General features: G+C 41.9%; 1 long non-coding RNA gene across 2 annotated transcripts in view; it reads left to right on the top strand.

Moving 5' to 3' along the window:
* LOC132344094 (uncharacterized) overlaps window positions 1-18321 on the top strand; it is a 54095-nt gene extending 35774 nt beyond the window's left edge. For both annotated transcript variants that reach the window (XR_009493210.1, XR_009493211.1), the window contains exon 4: window positions 18052-18321. This is a non-coding gene — a long non-coding RNA (uncharacterized lncRNA). The remainder of the gene's footprint in view (window positions 1-18051) is intronic.
* The last annotated feature ends 1060 nt before the right edge of the window (window positions 18322-19381 follow it).

Here is a 19381-nt window from a genome sequence, read left to right as displayed (position 1 = left end):
TGTGTAGGGCTATATCATTGGGGTTTTAATTTTTTTAACTTGCATTACACTTAATATTATTTTAATTTACATTTATTTACAAGGTTAATGATGTTGAACATCTTTTCATGTGCTTATTTGTCATCTGTATATCCTTTAGGTGGAATATCCCTTCATATCTTTTATGCATTTTCTGAATGGATTGGTTGTTCTGGATACTTGTTCTTTGTCAGCTACGAGGTTTGCAAATAGTTTCTCCTTGTCTATTTTTTTCCATTTTCTTTTCTGTTTTTTTTGTTTGTTTGTTTGTTTTTCTTGTCCATTCCTACAAACAAGTGTTACTGGGGCTTGGATACGAATCACGTTGAACCAAAAGATCCATTTGGGTGACTTTCCTTTGTTGAATCTTCCAAACCATGCAAATGATATGTCTCTCTACATTTTAAAAATTCTTCTTTGGTTTCATTTATAACATCCAGTATACAGATTCTATACCTATTTTCTCAGTATATATCTAAGTGATTTGACCTTTTGTCATTATTATCAGTTTAGTTCATTTCAGTCGCTTAGCTGTGTCCAACACTCTTTGCAACCCCATGGATTGCAGCATGCCAGGACTCCCTGTCCATCACCAACTCCCAGAGCCTACTCAAACTTATGACCATCGCTTCAGTGATGCTGTCCAACCATTTCATCCTCTGTCATCCCCTTCTCCTCCCGCCTTCAATCTTTCCCAGCATCAGGGTCTTTTCCAATGAGTTGGTTCTGCCCATCAGGTGGCCAAAGTATTGGAGTTTCAGCTTCAGCATCAGTCCTTCCAATGAACATTCAGGACTGATTTCCTTTAGGATGGACTGATTGGATCTCCCTGCAGTCCAAGGGACTCTCAAGAGTCTTTTCCAACACCACAGTTCAAAAGCATCAATTTTTCAGTGCTCAGCTTCCTTTATAGTCCAACTCTTTTGTTGGCAAAGTAATGTCTCTGCTTTTAATATGCTATCTAGGTTGGTCATGACTTTTCTTCCAAGGATCAAGCGTCTTTTAATTCATGGCTGCAGTCACCATCTGCAGTGATTTTGGAGCCCCCCAAAATAAAGTCTGTCTTTGTTTCCATTGTTTCCCCATCCACTGGCCATGGAGTGATGGGACCAGATGCCATGATCTTAGTTTTCTGAATGTTGAGTTTTAAAGCAACTTTTTCACTCTTGTCTTTCACTTTCACCAAGAGGCCCTTTAGTTCTTCTTCACTTTCTGCCATAAGAGTAGTGTCATCTGCATATCTGAGGCTATTGATATTTCTCCCAGCAATCTTGATTCCAGTTTGTGCTTCATCCAGCCCGGCATTTCTCATGATGTGCTCTGCATATAAGTTAAATAATGAGGGCGACAATATACAGCCTTGACATACTCCCTTTCCCAATTTGGAACCAGTCTGTTGTTTCATGTCCAGTTCTAACTTTTGCTTCTTGTCATGATTATAAACAGTGTTAATGATTTTAATTTAGGTTTCCTTGCATAATTGTCAGTACACAGATATGATTATTCTTTGTTGATCTAGTATGCTGTGACATGGCTGATTCTATTATTTCTAGGAGCATTCAGTTTTCTATATGATAATGTCATTTGGCAATGGGAGCAGTTTTATTTTTCCTTTCCAGTCAGCATGGCTTTCACTTATTTCTCTTGCCTATGCTGCTGCTGCTGCTGCTAAGTCGCTTCAGTCATGTCCGACTCTGTGCGACCCCATAGACGGCAGCACATCAGGCTCCCCCGTCTCTGGGGTTTTCCAGGCAAGAACACTGGAGTGGGTTGCCATTTCCTTCTCCAATGCATGAAAGCGAAAAGTGAAAGCGAAGTCGCTCACTTGTGTCCAACTCGTAGCGACCCCATGGACTGCAGCCTACCAGGCTCCTCCATCCCATGGGATAGTGGCAAGTAAAACTTCCAGTATCATGTTGAATGAGAGTAAGAGCAGGCCTCTTGCCTGCTCCTGATCTCAGGGAGACCGCCCTCGGTGTCTCACATTTACTGTCACCATTGAATTGCTGCATTTAAATAAGTGTCTCTGCTCCAGCTTCCAAAGAGACCTCTATCTCCATGACAGTTGTTTTTCTTATATCTTCCCCTAGTTCTACCAGCTTACTTTTCTTCTCACAGTTGTTCTTTGCTTAAAATATCCCTGAATGCTGGCATTTCTGCTTTCATCAGGTATTTTTAAAAGGCAATTATTATGGCATTTCCTGGCTGTTCAGTGGTTAAGACTTCATCTTGCAGTGCAGGGGGTGCAGGTTCAACCCCTGGTCAAGGAGCTAAGATCCTCACACGCCACATGGCCAAAAAATCCAAAGCATAAAACAGGAACAATATTGTAAGCAATTCAATAAAGGCTTTAAAAATGGCCCACATTTAAAAAAAATTTTTTTAAAGGCAATTGTTTTATTATTTTTTTGGTTATTAATCATTAAATGGTTATTAGTTTTAATGGTTTTTAATCTACTTTTATATGGAAATCCTCTGAAGTGAATGCCCCCTGACACTTATCTTTATCTTAGTTTGACACCTTAACAAGTTTTTTAGTTGCTACTTTGTCATATGTTATTTTTATAATTTTTAAATTTTGTTTTGTTTTTAAACAATAATTTATGGTATAGATTTGCCTTGATTAATTGTGTGTTGGGATCATTTTCTTAATTATTTTATGTATGAATGAGGTGTGTTTTCCTTCCCAGATGAAGTATTTGAGGTGTGGAGGATTTTGGCCCCCATTCTGGGACAGCAGCAATTTTCCTTGATTTCCAGAAGTCCTCAGGGACAGTTTTATCCGTGAAATGTTTATCTTGCCTTTTCCCACCCAACATATACCAGCAGCTGCAGGACTGCTCCAAATTCATATTTTATCCTCTCTACTCCAGGTTACCTGCAAACGGCCTGCTGTAAACCTGGCTTGTTTGTGTGGTCCACTTCCCTCACTTTCCCGGTGGGGAAATGAGATAAAAATGAAAGATGGAAGCTTCTACCTTTCAGCCTATTTTTACCCAGAATGAGATTGTTGAGTTTTCTCTTTAACATATGGTACCTACTTCAGAAAACTGAGCTCCACACTGGTGTCTAGACTTCTTCCCACACATCCACGGGATACCTCCTGCCTGTATTAATACGTGAAAATCAACCAATTTATAGAAATATTGCATTCCTGTTCTTATCCTTTTCACTTGTGGACTAGTCCTGAGAAGAGAGGGCAGAAATATCTTATTCTGTCATCTTTCGAGCCAGAAATCCATGAAATTATATTCACACCATAAGAATAATGGCTGGTATTGAAGGGTTTTACTGGGCAAAGACCCTGGGGCTAGGGAGATTTGAGAGTCTCTATCTTGGGCCTCCTGGTGGCTCAGACGGTAAAGCGTCTGCCTGCAGTAAAGTGTCTGCCTGCAGTGCAGGAGACTCGGGTTCGATCCCTGGGTTGGGAAGATCCCCTGGAGAAGGAAATGGTACCCTACTCCAGTACTCTTGCCTGGAAAATTCCACGGACTGAGGAGCCTGGTAGGGCTTCACTTCACTTCACTTGAGTATCTGATGTTCATCTGAAATGAACATCCAGATTCTCATCACTGGGATTTAAGGTACGTGATCCTGGGAAGCATGTCCCTACACTGCTTCAGTTTTCATACAGGGAATGATCAGTGCCTCCTCAAACCAAACCTTCTCTCTTGGTATTCTGAGGTTCCAGATTCAGAGGAGCTTCCCATTGGCTCTGGGTGATCAATCCCACAGAAAATTATCAACTTGTGCCAAACTTTGTGTATTCATTTCTTAAGGCTGCTATAACAAATCACCATAAACCCGGTGGCTTAAAACAAGAGGGCTGTATTGTCTCAGTTCTGGAGGCCAGAAGGCTGAGATCAGCATCACTGGCCCAGAACCAGGATTCAGGCAGCACCTTGCACCTTTCAGAGACTCTAGAGGGGAACCTCTTCTGTGCCTCTTGCAGTCTCTGCTGGCTGCCAGCATTTCTCAGCTGTGCTTGCGTCACTCCAGTCTCTGTTTCCATCTTCACAGCACCTTCTCTTCCTTGTGTCTAATCTTCCTCTGCTTCTCTCTCTTATAAGGACCCTTGTGATTGTATTTAGGGTCCTCACAGTTAAGCCAAGGTGATTTCCCAGCTTTGAGATCCTTAATTACAGCTGCAAAGACTCTTCTTTCCAATAAGGTAACATTTACAGGTTCCAGGAATCAGGACCCAATATCTTTTTTTCAGTAGATAGCAGGCTTAATTACTTATGAGGCTTGCCATCTACTGCCTCAAGACAGTGGATCTCATCTCCAGACAGTACATCTTCATTATCAGAATCTTAAAAGTTTGTCTCAAAGACTTAACTGGATTCAGTCATGCGTGCATGCCTGCCTTGTCGCTCAGTCATGTCTAACTCTGTGTGACTCTTGTCCAGTGCTGTCCAGCTGTGTCCAGCGCTGGCATTTCTGCTTTCATCAGGTGTTTTTAAAAGGCAATTGTTTTGGCATTTTCCTGGTGGTTCAGGATCTTCCTGACCCAGGGATAGAATCCATGTCTCTCACATCTCCTGCATTGGCAGGCAGGCTCTTTACCACTGGTGCCACCTGGGAAGCCCAGGTTCAGTCATACATGCGGCCTGGATATTCTCAACACCACATGTCTATCTCAAGGCCATGTAGAACCCGATACCTTTGGGGGCCATTTTTAGCCAACCATACTATGAAAAATCCATTTATAAAATCCCAGCAGTTGACACATCATTCCGTACACTCTTCAGACTGGCACTCATTTGTCTATATCTATAAATGGATCCCGCCACGGCTTTCAACTAGAAGCGCTGCTGGTTTTAATAGAGATGTATACCATTACATGAGCTAAAATGGAAAAAGAAACTTTAGACACAACAAACAATCTTTCTCCTGTGACCTTTATCCATTAAGATGTAGTTCTTATCGGAGCTGGTCTACAGGAAAGTAGAAACAAACACAAATGAGCTGATCCATCAGGAAGCAGATGTGTGGGGTGCTTGTTGAGAATCATCCACAGTCAATGCCCTGAATCTAGGAGACAAACCATTACAGCCAGCAGAAGCTGTCAGGTAGCTGAAAGGATTGTTACTTACAGTGAGACAGTTCCCTCTAGCTTCTAAGTTATCAAAGTTGAAATTAAGAACAACAGAAAGTACGGGAAAAAATGGAACTGGCCCAGTGACTCAAATGAATGAGTATACTTTATATTGAAAATTATCATCGAATCCAAAAAATTAATTCACTGAACATAAGCAAAATGTAACTGAAAGGAGGTTTTCCTTCTCCAAAAAAGCATGGAGAGGTCATGGACATGGATTCCCATTCACTAAATGAGTGTGTAACTTCACATCTTTGAGACGTCCTTTCCTATCTAATGTGGCGTGGGTTTGGGGAGATAGAGTTACAATGAGACTATTGAAGGGCTTCTTCGGTGGCTTAGTGGTAAAGAATCCACCTGCAATGCAGGAGCCACAGGAGACTCAGGTTCAATCCCTGGATCAAGAAGAGTCACCAGAGGAGGGCATGCCAACCAACTCTAGTATTCTTGCCTGGAGAATCCCATGGACAGAGGAGCCTGAAAGCCTATGGTCCATGGAATCACAAAGAATCAGACATGACTGAAGTGAAGGCAGGCAGAGGCAGTTGAAAACATGATCTCTTGCAATCCTTACTGCTATAACAGTGATGACACTGTTATATTATGTCTTCAATGTTGCTTGCTCAAGAGTATGAACATTTGGGTTTTAGGAGGTCAATAAGAACAGAATATTGCAATTGGGAATAACCCGAGAGAGGACAATTGGATTAATGACAGCTTTTAATTCTGCAGTTGGTTAAAGTCTGGTGCTAATTGAGGTCAACGATATGGGTTCAATTCCTCTAAGGGCTAGATGGCTTTGCTTAGTTTTGGGGCAAGAGGCTGCTATGCTGGGCTTCCATCAGCCTCCTCACTAATGTGAATCATTGGTCCCAGAAGAGAAAAAAATAAATCAGAGTCCGTGCCATATGTGAACAAACAGGTCAACATCATTATAGAGTCCAACATTTACAGAATTTCAGGGGCAAATGGAGTCCTGTGACCGTCACAAAGTAGAAATGAGTATCACAATTATGATATTTAAAAAACAGTACTATTGTTTTTTTTTAATTTAAATTTATTTATTTTAATTAGAGGCTAATTACTTTACAATATTGTATTGGTAGTACTTTCTATTGTTAACTTTTGGGTTTCCTTTCTCTGAATGGGAAATTTCTTTGTTTGCGATGATACAAGAATTAGAATTTGATGAGAAAGACAGAATCACTAGGACTGAAAAGAAGTAGGTGATTGAGTCTTCCCTGATGAAATTGTGGAAGCTGGTTAAAGAGTCCATATTAGGCAGTTATCTCTACATCTGTAGCTGGGCCTGAAATCCGCATGGCTGACAACTGTGAAGGAGAGATGTTGCAGTATGGATAAAATGAGATAAACAGGAACCCCCAATGTGAGCTGCAGCCTCTGAGGACAAAGTTGAAACTATGTCTGCCTCTCCCTGCCTCCAAGTCCCCAGCTTCACTGATGCAAGATTTTCAGAAAGAGCTGGGGTCCTTTTCCACAGAGCTGCACACGAACCTGGCCAGGATTTGGAACAACTGAAGGAGAAGGTCTGGCAGGTGCTGGGGAAGCTGGGGGCTCAGCCCTGATCACATGCCAACAAGGTGAGCCAGCACATCAGCAGCATCATGCAGGGACTGCACCCTCACACCTAATGCCCCACACCAACCTTGAGCGTGTAAAAAAGTGGCTGCTTCTCCAAGCCTGCCTTCTCCCTAACTTCCTGCAATGTGTCATTTGTGACCTATACTTACCCAGAAATAGACAAAGATGGGGGTTCTGGGAAACATGGTTCTGGCTTAGCTAAGTTGAAAGCACAAATCTATCATAGATGGAAAGATTATAGAGAGTTTTGTATATAAGGTGTTTGTCACTTTTATGTATGTATACATGCACATGTATATTCTAAATTTGCATATATATGTATATACACATATACATACAAAGAGTCTCTTGCTTCAAAAATAACTTTGTTATTTCCTCCTAAGTGTCTGGATGTTGAATCTCTCTCAGCTGGGGCAGATGGGTAATGGGTGTCTTTCTTTGACTTGTATAAAACAGAGATCGGCAAACTATAGGTTGTGGATTCAATATGGACCATTGCTTGTTTTTGTAAAAAAATGTTTTCTTGGAATGCAGCCACTTTCATGTATTATGTATCATTGATGGTAGTTTCCCACCACAATGGCAGAGTTGGGTACTTACAGAGACCATGCAGCCTTCAAAGCCTAAAATGTTCACCATCTCTCAATTTACTGCCAACGTCTGCTGCCTCTGGCATAAAGCTCTACCTTAGGCTGTCCTCTTGTCTGGTACAGTTCAAAACTGTCTTCAGACATCTCCCAACACTGCATTCTGGTGATCAGAGATGGGTAACAGAACAACATCGTCTTACCACTAATCGCTCACTCATCAGAGTGTTTTGCCGCAATTCTGAAAACCCCACGTGGAGATTAAGGTAAGCTTCTGGAAATCATGTAATAAAAGTACCAATATACCACCAGGGTTTACACATTCACATGAAAAGCAATTGGTGTGATTCCATTCAACAAATTCATTACATTCACTTAGTGAACAAAGCTTGGAGAAATAAAGCAGAAGAGGAAGTGGGTGCTGGATGTTCAGGATGCTAACTAGTCAGTTCAAATCTCATCAGTTCAGTCTGTGTTGGACAGACTTCCCTGGGCCCTTAAAAAAAGATCAATGGATGCCTGAGCCTGGTGGTCAACTTATAAGGGAAGTGGATAGGAAGACAATCTCAACTTGCCCATGTCATCATTTCACTAAGGACCAACCTTGTTAAGAAGACAGACTGCTTGCTCTCCCAGGGCATGTCAGTTACAGCAGTCAGTCCCAGAAGACTCAGAGTTTTAAAAGAACACTTCCAGCTTAAATCAGAGCGGTTAGGTCAGGATGTCTGCACCCAGTTGGTGGCTGTATGTCCATGTATTTGACAGGTGACTCTTGACTCCATCAAGTCTGTGTTCTAGCTGAGGTTCCAACTCTCTGGGGGATTTGGGTAGTTCAGCCGGAAAATCAACAGTCGCTCATTTTTGCTTTTCTAATAAATCTTTAGCACTGGCATCTTCCTAGACTTCTCCTTTTTCATCTCTTCCTGTGGCTGCAGCGTGGTTCCTTATTTAGATGCCTGATCTTCTTTCTGTAAATGGAAAACTTTATTAATAAGACACAGGTGAAATCTCAGGAGGGTTTCCTCTTGGGAGGTGACTTTCAACTCAGTATGAAACTAAGAACATGGTAAATAAAGGTTATTTTCCAAGGTCTCCTGGGCTTGGAAAGTGGGCATAAATGAGACTGAAGGGACAGGTCTTGAGGTAACTATTGCAGAGGCTGTTTAGTGTCGTGGCACAGCTTATTAAATACTCAAAGTCACTTTACAAGCAAGAATGAATGTTTGTTCTCTTTGATCTGTGGGGCTCTGTCTGTATATTTTGAGGCTGCAGTAATGATGCCACTTGCCTGTTTACCCAATCAGCTGGAACTCTTTGACCTTAATCCTTGCTCTTCATGCTCGTCGATGTCCTTTTACAAATGCTGTGATTCTGTCTTAGAAACAGTCGAAAAATGCCCAAAGCACATGAGAGAATCTGCATAGCTTGTAACAGTGGAAGCTCACAGTTTCCAAGGGAATGAAATGCCAGAAAATCACTAAGCTTTCAAGAATGCAGCACTTAATCCAAATAATCCAAAAGCAATCTACTTGGCAATCTAATTATATTTCCTTAGGAGAAAACGGCAATAGTGTTTGTTTGCATTTAATTGCCTCCCTTTAATATGTTTGTGTTGTACTCATTTCTGACTCTGTTCACAATCTAAAGGTCCCTTGTAATATTTGACTTAGCCTCCCAGACAAACCCAGAGGATTACGCTTGGATTCATACATAAAATAGGACAAGAAAGCTCTTATTTTGTGTATGTCAGAGCTGATGTCAGTTTCTAGAAACAATCACTTTTCTGAGACAGGTAGAAAGGAAAACTAGATATTCAAATAGACTCATCTGTTTTGCTCTCATGTATTGAAGCATTGGAAACACAGAGAAAATTCTATGCCCCTCTGTCTTTCTCTCATTATGTGCTTAATGGTGAGGATGGAAGACACCAAGAAAACGACTCATCTTCAGCCATAAGCAACAGAGCAATACCTCTCTATGGAATGGTAATGTTCTGATGGGAATTCCATTCCCCGAGAGCCATGACAGCACTCTTTATACTGAATTGGAAATGCCACATTTGCATATTTCCCTGAATGTTTTCAGAGATCTCGGAGGAGCTGGTGAAGGTTGAGGCCAAAAGCCACTTCTGACTCTCAGGGAAGTCATGCCACACGACTGGATTCAAAACATCTTGCTGGTTTGTAGAAATGCAGACACTGCTTCAGTCCCAGCAAGGGTTTCTCCTCTGTCTTATCTCTAGCGTCACAATGGAATGTCAGTCCTCACTCCAACTACTTCATTTTTTCATCTGCTCTTTTTTTTGGCTTGGAATTGTCCCCCAGGACTGCCCTCTTTCTCTCTTCCCCAGGACACAGATGCTGCTACCCCCAGACAGACAAAGGCAAAGCTACCTTATTGATAAAATCCTACTTGATAAAATCTTGCTCAAATGTCACCTCCCCTTGGAATTTAATCCCAATATCACTCCTGACTCTGGAACCATGACATTTTGACATCAACCAACATAAATGCCATTGGTAGGACAGCCCTCATGACACTATGAGCCCTTCCCATGTAGGGTCATAGTTTCTCTTGCCTCTCCAGCTTCCAAACACAGTGCAGAGCATGTTACAAACACTCCATAATATCTTTTGAATGAATGAACAGAAAGCAATATTCTGCTCTGCAGTGAAAAACTAGACTCTGCCACATTTAGGAAAGGACAGCATTGCTCAAAGTTGCTTCATCTCTTTTTTAGATTCCATGGCTCTGGAAAGTAAAAGAGACACACAGAAGTTTTTCTTAACATTTCCACCTCTCTGCCTGCATTGCCCATATGTTCTTGCATGCTGTCTGCTTTATCCATGAGAGCCCTCAGCATAGTAATCACAGTTGTTTGAAATCCCTGGCCTGGTAATTCCAACATCTACTCCCTGTCTGGTTCTTCTGCTTGTTCTGTCTCTTCAAGTGGCGGTTTTTGCCCTTTGGGATACCTTGTCATTTTTTTTTTTTTTTTTTTTTTGAGTGCTGGGCATGATGTATCAGGTAAATGGTGAATGAATTGCTGTTAACAGGCCTTTATTAATGTGGTGGTGGGGTATGGGGGAGTGAAGTGTTCTCTGGTACTGTGGTTGGGTCTCAGTCTCTAAATGAATCTGTGCCTCCAGCCTGTGAGCTTCATAAGTGTTCCTCAGGTGTTTTCTCTCCCCATTGTGTGGGGTAAGATGGCTAGCATGGGTTAGAGTTTGGTAATTCCCTTCTCCCACGTGGAAGGCTAGAACAGGCTGGCAGTGGTTATTTCTCTTCCCCAGATCATTAGGCTCTAATAATACCCCTGTAAGTTTGACTGTGATTACCTACTTTCCCAAGGACAAGTCTTATTAAGAAGAACAGGAATTTCCTGCTGTTTTAGTGGTTAAGATTCTGTGCTTCCAATGCAGGGGGCACAGGTTTGACCCCTGGTTGGGGAACTAAGATCCCACATGCTGCACATCTAAAAAATAAAAATTAAAAAAAAAAAGTGTACTGCTGTTGCTAAGTCGCTTTAGTAGCGTCCGACTCTGTGAGACCCCATAGACGGCAGCCCATCAGCTCCCCCGTTCCTGGGATTCTCCAGGCAAGAATACTGGAGTGGGTTGCCATTTCCTTCTCCAGTGCATGAAAGTGAAAAGTGAAAGTGAAGTCACTCAGTCCTGTCCGACTCCCAGCGACCACATGGACTGCAACCTACCGGGCTCCTCCGTCCATGGGATTTTCCAGGCAAGAGTACTGGAGTGGGGTGCCATTGAAAACAGAGTGCTGTGGCATATTTCAGAATCACAGGGGGCTTTTTTCCTGGATATTGACTATAGGAATATGGTCAAGTCTGGAGATAAATTTCATGGTGTTGTGAGGGTCTTCCCTATGACTGCATCCCCCTGGAATTTTTCATTCTCAGAATTGTCCACACTGAGCCTCTGGGAATTCAGCTATTGCAGTTCAGGTTTTCCGGCCATGAAAACACTTTGGTGGTTTCTGCCAGGGAATTTCTGTTTCAGTGAGTTGTGATATCCTGTATTTGCCTGTCTCCAGTCTTGGGGGACAGTGTTTTGCCCCGTGTTCCTGCTCTCTCTGTGGATCCAAGAAGAGTTGTTGATTTTTTAAGTCCCTTCAGATTTTTACTTGTTAGGAAGCAGTGGTGACTTATAAGCTCTCTCCATTCGGAACCAGAAACTGTCAAGTCCTTCTAGTACTCCTTGAAGCATCATTTTCTTACTAATGTGGAGAAGCAGTGTTCTAAACTGTGAGTTGAGCTGTGCTGTTCTATGTGGAAAGTGCAACCACTCAGCAGGGAGGTCATAGGTGTCCAAAGCCTAGAACGAGTAGGTCAGTGCCATAGGTCACTTGCTTCCAAGGTGGAGATTCTGTGCTGCTCCTCAAAGGCTGGCAACCTTCACTCCTGTGGTGCTGCTCGGTGGTTCCACAGAATTCATGAGAATTCTGAGAGCACTGAGGCGCTTTTGATTTTTCCATCCTGGCTGTTGGATTTGCCAACTTAGAGCCTTCTCTTCAAAGTCTGCAAACTAAACTCCAGATGATTGTGTTAAAGATCGGAGTCTATTTGTGCTGGAAATCTTCTTCATTGGTAGGGCTCTCTTTGGTCTGGTACAGTATCAGGAAGTCTTGAGCACAAGCTGGCAGAGTCCTGGCAAGTTCTAGAGAGCTTGTCTGGAGTCGCTCGAGACGGGGAGAGTGAAGAGAAGTACATGAAGACAGTAGGGCTGGGAAACTCTTCAACCCTCTGGCATTATCTTCATGCCTTTTCAAAGAGCTGGGGAACTCGCCTAGCATTTGTTCAGCGGGTCGGTGTCATGCAAAACTCACCACCTTCTCCACTTTGAGACAAAAGGCATCTCCCTTTATAGCTTGCTCTGACAATTTTCTGTCAGACATTTGCAAAGCGAGTCAGACACACAGACAGGAGCCTTTGATGGAACAAGGGTGACATTTCAAAGCAAGAAGGATGAGAAGATACCTAAGAGCACACTCTAGAAATAAGCACCTTTGAAAAGGTACGGAGGAAATTTCTGAGCATCAGCCTGGTATTTTATCGTGTAGTGCCATCCACTGAGTCCTTTCATGTAGCTCAACATGAGTTATATTATGTAGAAGTTGCAAATGTCATATCACAGAAAGGTGAATTTCAAATTCTTATTTTACAGCTCCAAATTAGTGTGGACACTTCCCATCAAGAAGGACATTTGTTTCACTTGAGTTCTAGGCACAAATATTGCTCTTTTATGAACACATTGCAGTAGGAGAAATGATGTTCCCCACAGGCAGAAGGAAGGGATTGCTTTTACATTCTCAATAACTAAATGAATATGTATTTTTGATGGCCACTTTAGAAATGCCTTCCTTGACGGGTGTCAGGAGCTATAGTTATAACTATTTGAAACTAGGCTTTGAGTACTAAGAAATAGCTCACTGCTTCCATAATACAGAATTGCACAGAAGAGTAAGACGCTGTTAGTGGCTAGATTGATGGTTTGAGAGGTATGCGGTAGTGTGATTGAACTGGATGAGGGCAGAACCAACCCTTTGGCTGTTTTCTTCTCACTGGAGTGCAATTCTCATAGATGGGCGCCCACATGGTGTTGGCATATGCCTTCTGAAGGGTCTTGGTTGCTGAAGCATTGTTATACCGTCTACTTGCCTGACTTGAATTCACACAAAAGTGAACAGACCTTTCTCTGTTCATTTCTTCTTAATGAGAGGTAGAAAGTTTCTTGATTTCAGCTTTGGGTTAAATCAAACCCATAATCTTTGGACATTTCCTCAACTTCCCCAGGACTCAATTCTCTAACCAGCAAAATGGGGGAAAGTGAATTAATCTACACATGCCATCATGTAACTCCTCTGCTCATATATCTGCCCTCTCAGAGTTAAAGCTGAAGGTTTGATAACTGTCCACAAGTCCTCGCAGGTTTAAATCATCCAATTTGAAACCACAGCTCCTCTTTCTTCCCCGCTCTCTTCCTCTGCCTTTCTTGACTTATTTTCCTCCATACTTAACACATCTGACATACTATATACTGTCAGTTCAATTTAGTCGCTGACTGACTCTTTACGACCCCATGAATCGCAGCACGCCAGGCCTCCCTGTCCATCACCAACTCCAGGAGTTTACCCAAACTCATGTCCATCGAGTCGGTGATGCCATCCAGCCATCTTATCCTCTGTTGTCCCCTTCTCCTCCTGCCCCCAATCCTTCCCAGCATTAGGGTGTTTTCCAATGAATCAACTCTTCGCATGAGGTGGCCAAAGTTACATTTTGTTTATTTATCTGCATACACACCTACACGCAGATATTAAAAACCCTAGGAGCATACAGGTTTTCACTTTATTATTAACTGTTGTATCTTGAGGCCAAGAATACTGCTTGGCATACAGTAGATGCTCCATAAATATTTTGAATGAATATATGGTCAACATTTTTTTTTTTAATGGTCAACATTTTTATGGAGTTTGGCAGTTTCTTATTTAATTCCTACTCTACAAAGGAAAGATCTTTTTAATCCCTATTTTACAGATGAAGACAATAAGATTTAAAAGCAGTCATATGTCTAGGGCCCATACCTAATACGTAGTCAGCTAGGATACACCCTCCATCTCTTTTTTGAATCCAGTTCTATTTTCGTTGTGTTACATTATTCTGCCTCTTGTACCTGAAAAAAAATTGCTGTGTGAATTTAATTTAGAATTATCTGAAGTCTTTAAAAACTGTAATGTCCCATTTTAGCAAAAGGCATACTAGGCATGATTTTTGTATCTTTGTTTTTCGATGAGAACACAAGCCATGGCTGTTTATTAGAACCCGTCTATTTTTCATCCACACAAATTTTTGACACACATTGGCTCAAATATACCCTTCATGTCCACTGACTCACTGGGAGGAGCAACCCAAAACACTGTGACATGAGAGAAGGGAGAAGATTGTGGCGGGTGGGAAGAAAAGACGAGGAGCCATACGATAATAAAGGCGGTGTCTTCCTTTTTTTCCTTCAAGCAGTTCCGGTTGTTATCCTCAATGGTTTCCATGAACTTCTTTGCCTCAGCCTCTGGTTTGCTGTGTATCGCTCCCTGAGTGTCACCGAGAGCACGCCCCATCCACCATGGTGCCAAACAGCGCCTGTGTGTGTGCGCGCGCGTGTGCGCGCGCGCTCAGTCGTGTCTGATCCTTTGTGATCCTGTGGACCGTAGCTCACCAGACTCCTCTGTCCCTGGGATTTTCCAGGCAAAATACTGGAGTGGGTTGCCATTTCCTACTCCAATGGGTCTCCTTTATCCAGGGACCGAACTTTCATCTCTTGCATCTCCTGAATTGGCAGGCAGATTCTTTACCACTGCACCATCTGCGAAGCCCCAACCGTGCCCATGGAGGGAACCAAAGCTACCTAGCCCTCACCAGTCTACTTTCTTTCTTTCTTTTAAAATATCCCTTTTGCTGCCATACCTCAGCCACAGGTAACCACTATTCTACTATTACTACGAATCTGTTTTTATTTTAAATTTGAAATATAAATGAAGTCATACTTTTTGTCTTTCTGTGTCTGGCTTATTTCACTTGGCATAATGTCCTCTGGGTTCATCAATGCTGTTGCAAATGGCAGGATTTTCTTCTTTTTTTGAAACTGAATAATTTCCCTTTGTGATATATCTATCTATCTATCTCTACCTATATATATACTCAGTCATGTCCGACTCTGCAATTCCACGGACTCTAGCCTGCCAGGCTCCTCTCTCCATGGAATCTTTCAGGCAAGAACACTGGAGTGGGTTGCCATTTCTTACTCATATATATGTATGTGTGTGTGTGTGTGTATATATATATTCACTAAATCTATCAGTGGGTTCCTGATTGTTTTCCTATATCGACTATTGTGAATAATGTTGAAGAGAAATGTGGGAGTGCAAGTATCTCTTCTAGTAATGATTTTATCTTCTTTGGATATATACCCAGAAGCAAGACTGCTGATCATAGGGTAGATCTATATTGAAGTTTTTGAAGAAACTACATGTTTTCCACAGCACTGGCTGCATCAATTAACAGATAAACGATCAAATGAGTAAATGAATGAATGAAGTGATTAAATATGAAAGTAATATTTTAGGCAAATATTTTTTTTTCTAAATTCCTTAAACTTTATGACTTTATGACATTAGAAAAACTATGTGTAAAACCTGAGTCCTTGCAAAACTGTAAATAAAGCAGTTTCCAATGGCTGAAGGAATTCTACATTAAATTATTGAAAAGTGAAAAACCTAAGAATACTTTGGTAAAAAGAATTCAATAAATAATTAACACAGTTGGGGCACCTTAATCAGTTTGTTTTTTTTTTTTAATCTGGGTTTTCATAAACCCAAAGTTAAATTAATACACATGTGACTCAAGATCCCATGTGTATCAATGTATCAAGATATCGTTTTTTGTTAGTTAGGAAGTTCAGGTTTACGAAGAAGGAAGGATCTTATTTCCCTGTAAACATTTAGGAAGTGAAAGCTGTCAATAGCAAACTAAAATATTCAGGAGGGAAAACAGCCCAAATGTCACATGGGTAAGGAATAACTTTCAGTGGTCCTATCAAAGGACCTCTTCAAGTTATGTATTGATCCCAACACAAGGAAAATATGCCTAGAAACTTAATTTGACATTTATAATCAATAGCACTCAGATGTCACTGGAGCAGAGGGTAGAAAAAAGATGACTTCAAAATTAAAGTCATGAATTTGTAATTACAATAATGAATAGAAGTAATTTATTCAATTAATGTTTCCAGAGTCTAAAGAAAATCAGCCTGCCACAGCATGCTGCTGGAGGAATGGAGAGGCAGGATCTTGGTTCTTAGAGATTAATCTTTATTTACCCATCCATGCCTTCCTCCTTATCCTATTATTTGGGCTGTGTGCTTTGCTTTCTGAAGTGTGGTCATACTCTCCCCTCCCCTCCTCAACAAACTAACTATCATACATTAACCTAGTACGAAGATTGAACCAGGGGCTTCCCTGGTGGTCCAGTGATTAAGAATCTGCCTTGCCACGCAGGGGACACTGGGTCCAGCCCTGGTTGGGGAAGATCCCATCTGCCTCAGGGCAACTAAAGCCCAGGCACACAACTACGGAGCGTGTGCTGCCACTACTGAAGCCCGTGTGCCCACAGTCTGTGCTCCACATGAGAAGCCACCCCAATGAGAAGCCCGAGAACCACAACCCGAGAGTACCCCCACTCCCCACAACTAGAGAAAGCCCACACACAGTGATGAAGACCCCGTGCAGCCCAAGAGAAATAAACTGAACTAAGTATTGTCTTTAAAAAAGATTGAGCCATTAAAAGACTCAACTTCGATAAGAATGAATCTTTGCCTATGTGCATTACCCCATCTTTGTCCAACAGTCTTAAAGAATCTGCAGATTTCTGTTTTGGTGGAGGAATAAGAAGCATTGTACACAGTGGATGCTTAACAATCTGTCCAGAGTGAATAAATCATCCAGGAGTCATTGGCATCAGGAGTGTCTACTGGGAATAACAAATATGTTATTCAAACAGAAAGACTATGACTGCACAGGTCTACTGTGCTCATAAATACTTTGGGAACGTCTTTCTCAACTTGATGAGTTTTTCCTTTTCTCCTGGCCACACTTCCTTTCTTTGTAACACCATTTCTTTGATGATTTATCTGGTCTCAGAGCTTCAAATGCCATCCTCTTGCTGGTGTGCAAAGTTACACCTCTGGCTATGAACTCTACTTCTAATTTTTAATGTTTCTGTCCTGGCTGCTGCTGCTGCTAAGTCACTTCAGTTGTGTCCGACTCTGTGTGACCCCATAGACGGAAGCTCACCAGGCTCCCCTGTCCCTGGGATTCTCAAGACAAGAACACTGGAGTGGGTTGCCATTTCCTTCTCCAATGCATGAAAGTGAAAAATGAAAATGAAGTCGCTCAGTCATGTCTGACTCTTAGCAACCCCATGGACTGTAGCCCACCAGGCTCCTCCATCCATGGGATTTTCCAGGCAAGAGTACTGGAGTGGGGTGCCATTGCCTTCTCCATCTGTCTTTGCTACCCAACATATATATTCTGATATTGGAACAGGTACCTCACACGTGACACATCTCCCATCAAAGTTTGTGATTTCCTTTTCTCCAAAGATGCTCTTCTCCCAGTCTTCAGCATCTCAGCTAGTGGCAAATTCATCCTTAAGGCAGAACCATCCTGGACTCCTCTTATTTATCATGACTGACATGCAATATGCAGCAAAGCCATGTCACCAAATAGGTACAGAATCTGGTTAATACTTGCATTTCTTCTCTGTTCTCTGCCTGAAACCATCATCTTCCATTTGTGTTATTGCAATGGCTTCCTTATGGATCCCCCTGCCTCTGCCCTTCCCAATACCTGATCCTTACCCAGAGTCTGTTCTCAATGTATCAGGCGCAGTTGTCTTTTCAAAACTCAGGTAGGATCATGTCCTTCCTTACTGTAAACCCTGAGACTTTCCCCGCATCCCACTCAGCATAAAAGCTAAGCTTTACCATGGCTGTAGGGGCCCAGGGGAACTGGCTCACCTGCAACCTTATTCATCTCACCTCCTTCATCTCTCCTTGTTAGTCATTCTTTCTGGCCTCACTAGTCTCCTTGATGCTTCTTAAACCTGGCAAGTATATCCTTACTTCAGAATGTTTGACTGTGCTGTGTCCTCTAACAAGTATTCTCTCCTTACAGATAATACAACTGGCCTTTGAATAACATGGGTTTGGATTGCATGAGCCCCTTTGTGCAGAAGGAGGAACAACTGTAATGTTATATGTGGATTGTGGACATTGGCACCTCCATTTGTTCGAGAATCAACTGTAATTTGATTTCATTGCTTGGTTCCTCCAGCTTTCAGCTCATGTGTCATTAAATCAGTAATGCCTGACCTGACAACCCTACATGAGAAAACAGTTTCCACCCATCTCCGCCTCTGAGTTATTGTCATGTCTGACTCTTTGCGACCCCATGGACTGTAGCCCACAGGGCTCCTCTGTCTATGGGATTTTCCAGGTAAGAATACTGCAGTTGGTTGCCATTTCCTTCTCCACAGGATCTTCCCTATCCAGGGATCAAACCTGCACCAGCCCAGGTTTCCTGCATTGGAGGAGGATTCTTTACCACTGCAGCACCCTACCCTATCTGTTTCTTTGTAGCTTTTTTTTTTTTTTTCAATTTTATTTTATTTTTAAACTTTACATAATTGTATTAGTTTTGCCAAATATCAAAATGAATCCGCCACAGGTATTGATCACCATCTGACCTACTCTTTACTGGCCTGTGTTATTTACTGCTGACGGCTTCACACTGGAATGTAAGTTTCATGAGGGCAGAGAATTTCTGTTTCTTTTTTTTTTTTCCTCAGCTGTATTCTCAGTGTGCAAGGCAATGCTTCAATAAGTATGTTGGGTGAGTTAAATGCATTATACTTATCATCCATTCCAAAACATTAAAAATCAAGACTGCATCTGCCATTCTGAGGAGACCAAGTCTCCGGATTATTCAGCCCTCTCTTGCTCATCACTTCAATAATGTGGAACAATTATGCTCTGGGTTCCACTTTTGGGTTTTCATTTGTTAATTTATTGTCAATAAATTCAACTTATTTTTTCATAGTTGCTCTAAGACATGCTACTGAAAGATTACTGTATGAAATATCATGTGTTTGTACAAATATAATGGGACTCTTTAAATTCTTAGGTCTCTTTTAGCCATATTGGCTTAAGTTTGGTTTAAAAAAAAACAACTGCAGATCTTAGATATTCTAGAAAATATATCCCCATTTAAAAAACTGTTTTTCAGGCAGGCCTACTGGCACTGTTGGTAAAGGACCAGTAGAACCTGGTAGCTCTAGTTGGTATCTGCTTCCAGGAGAGCAATAAGTGTAGAAATGTGTGATGTCCTCTTGGGCTTACACTGTCCCCAGCCCCATGCCGACAGGTTTACTGACAGGTAGGTTCAAGCAGAGGACATCTGTCCCTTCTGGTTATAAGCCACTTTGGTCTTGCTCCATCCAGGATGC

This window comes from Bos taurus, chromosome 27, assembly GCF_002263795.3.
Source record: "Bos taurus isolate L1 Dominette 01449 registration number 42190680 breed Hereford chromosome 27, ARS-UCD2.0, whole genome shotgun sequence".
Lineage (NCBI taxonomy): Eukaryota > Metazoa > Chordata > Mammalia > Artiodactyla > Bovidae > Bos > Bos taurus.
The sequence above is the reverse complement of the archived record's forward strand: the minus strand, read 5'-3'. Positions and strand labels throughout refer to the sequence as shown.